The sequence below is a fragment of the Triticum dicoccoides genome, chromosome 2A, assembly GCF_002162155.2.
Source record: "Triticum dicoccoides isolate Atlit2015 ecotype Zavitan chromosome 2A, WEW_v2.0, whole genome shotgun sequence".
NCBI classification, from domain to species: domain Eukaryota; kingdom Viridiplantae; phylum Streptophyta; class Magnoliopsida; order Poales; family Poaceae; genus Triticum; species Triticum dicoccoides.
Window position 1 is genome coordinate 668,567,884 of NC_041382.1, and position 3,154 is coordinate 668,571,037.

A 3,154-nucleotide genomic window follows, 5' to 3' on the forward strand; every position below is an offset into this window, starting at 1 on the left:
AGACTAGTTGCATATGGCGGGATGGGAGATTTCTGTTAAGAAATCACGATTCATTATCAAAGCAATGTTTCTGCCTTTAGCATTTACTAGTTCTGTCCTCCTGGTGTTTTTTTCTTCTTCTGAAAGCTAACTACGAATGCAGTTTACTGCAGCGTACTTGAAAACTTGATGCCGAAGTTTAACCCATTATTGGCTGTTCCTCATAGTTACCACCTGTATTCTAAGTTTCTAACACAGTCAGTTTAGAAAATACCAGAGATACTCTACAAAACTGTACGATGCTAACCACGTAGAATCATCCAGCCAGCCTCTTGTGATGTTTTATGAACATTTGACCATCCACAAGCAGAAAAGTATTACATGGTAATAGATGCAACAGATGCTCAGATGGATCCAATAGTTATGCGAAAATGAATGATGTAGAATCATGCCAGACCTCTTTTATCAATTGGCTTTCTTATACAACATTAATTTAACAGATCTGGTAATGTTACTTTGATGCTGAAAAAGAGTGCGTCCATGGCTCCTGAGAAGGGACCAAACACTGAAGAATGTGTAGAAAAAACTATTAAGGTGACAAGGTCCAAGGACCTTCAGCTTCACCATCTACCTCTTGTAAGTAAATTGCTTAGCCCTCTACACCCTGTAAAAAAATTCATGATTTGTCTGTGTGGCACACACGCATACGCCTGGTGGGTTAAAACACACTGAGGAATTCTGTCGAGTTAATTTTGCATCTTCTGCAGGATGTTTTACGCTGCATACTGTCACGATTGACACTGAAAGAAGCTGTACGGATGAGCATACTGTCTAGGAAGTGGGAGCGGCTTTGGAAATGCTGCCCAAAACTAGTGTTCACCAGAGCCACAATGCGCAGCAGCAATGCCATGTTAGGCCGCCAAAAAACCTCGAAGACAAGGTTCGTCAGGCGTATCAACAGCATCCTGCGGCAGCTACAATCAGCTAGCCTGAATAAGTTTGTGGTCAAGTTCGCGCTTCGGAAAAGGCACACGGCTCACATTGATAGATGGGTCAACTTTTCTGTCGCATCAAGAACAAAACATTTGGTTCTTGATTTATGTCCAGGAATGAAAGTTAGTAGTACCGACACGGATGACATGTACACCTTCCCACTCCATCTTTTTGATGCCAGTAGTGGTTCTTGTGTCAAGTCTCTTCGTCTAGGGTTCGTCTATTTAACGCCACTCCCTGATCTCTGCGGATTTGCGAACCTTAAGAAACTCTCTCTGCATATGGTGACCATCACAGGGGAAGTTAGAAATCCGGGCTCGAAACCTTGGCACCTTCATGTTCAACGATCATGCTATACCTATCATGCTTGGTGAACCTCTGAAAATTTCAGAGGCGACGATTGGTTTGTTTTCGTCCTCCGACTGTTTCAATTATGTCTTCACTGATCTTGTCAATGCTCTTTCACATGTGCAGTCTCTCTCCATAAACTTCAAAATTAACACCGAGGTCTGTTCTGCCTTCATGGTTTTGCTTCCATTTCTTTATGCTGTACGAGGAGGTCATTGTTTGTCTCACATTTGCCATTTGCTAATGTTACAGGTGCTGGGGTTTGTGAAAAATCCTACCAGACTTACCAATCTGAGACATTTGATCTTGAAGATAGATATTTCTGGGTGGCCAGAAACTACTGGTGGAATTCTTCGTTTGGCTTACATTTTGAAGCTAGCCCCCTTTTTGGAAGAGTTGGTGCTCCATGTAAGTGTGTTCTCATATTACCATGCAAAATGCAAACATGAACTTGGGTACATTTAGTAAAAAAAAACGAAAAGGTAGGTTGAAAAAATGTGAATAAAGTTCATAGATGTAGATGCACATCCAAATTTTGGTGGGAAGAAATATATCCATTTGTGTGATGCACCCAAAAAACTGACATATGCTTTTCACTATACTTTGTAAATTTATATAAATAGTTCAACAATATATATATCTATCATTTTGTTTAAACTCATAGCTCAGGACTTCCAGACCTTGGAGGTGCTACTTTATAATTTTGTTTAAACTCCTGGTGCAGATGCACCAAGAAAGTCTTAAAAGGCACCACCAAAGAAAACCCGTTTTCCGCATAACATTTTGTGCATTGTTATATTCTTGCAAAAATATGAGATATGATAACAAGCAACTATTTTTCCACTCTATATTTTTTTGAAAAAAATCCACACTATGTTTTTTTTTTGAAAAATCTGTTAATTATACGTCACAAAAAAAAATTATGCAGATGTCTTATCTTGACTTGGCAATTCCTTTCTTGCAAACAATTGAGGATACCTCCCCGCCTCATCCGCACAGTCATCTGAAGACTATCCGAATGACCGGGTTTTACGGTTTGCATGGTCAGCTTGAGTTAGCACTCTATCTGCTTCGGAATGCGACTTCTCTCAAGTGTATGGTCATAGATCCTGTGGTGAGAAACAGCTCATACATTCCACCTCTGGTGGTAGCAGAGAAACAAATATATCAAGGCAGTATAACGGCCAGGACTAAACTTTGGAGGAACAACGAGTTCAGAGGCGTCCTTGAAATTCTGTGAAAAGGGAAAAAAGTATCTGAATTGCCTGCATCTTTATGCCGGTTTAATGAATTGAGACGGTGACTGATACCCGGAGGAAGGTGCTCACAAGCAAGTCATACGATACGAGTATATGTGTACCTTTATAGTCTGTTTGTTAAGACTAGATGAACGGCAGAGATGGTGCCTCGTTTAAATAAGATGACTCTGGATACTGGTTACAGCATATGTGTTATTATGAAGTTTTAAGAGCTTTTGTTTATTTGTTTGTTCTTGAGAGATTGTTTGTATTTCATATTTTGTTTATTTGTTTGTTCTTGAGGTCCTGCTTGGTCGAGAAATGGGTGTCTACAGCTGAATGCTGATCAACTACTACTCTTTACTCTTACAAGGATTTACCGGGACAACCTTACATTCTGCTTCTCTTCTGAAGTCTGTCTCCATGGTCATGGGTTGTTCACATGGTTTTGGAATATATAAGCTAAGGTTTCACACTGAATGCCGCTTATGTCCACCGCAAATTGGAGTGTGTGACACATCTACCTTTTGGATGTGTGCATCTTGCAGCATTGCAGGATGTAGAGGCCGGGAGGATGATCCTCCCATCGTCTAAAA

At 40.4% G+C, this 3,154-nt stretch overlaps 1 pseudogene; it reads left to right on the forward strand.

The window, feature by feature from the left end:
• The first annotated feature begins 519 nt into the window (after nucleotides 1–519).
• On the forward strand, nucleotides 520–2,744 carry LOC119358070 (annotated as a pseudogene).
• The last annotated feature ends 410 nt before the right edge of the window (nucleotides 2,745–3,154 follow it).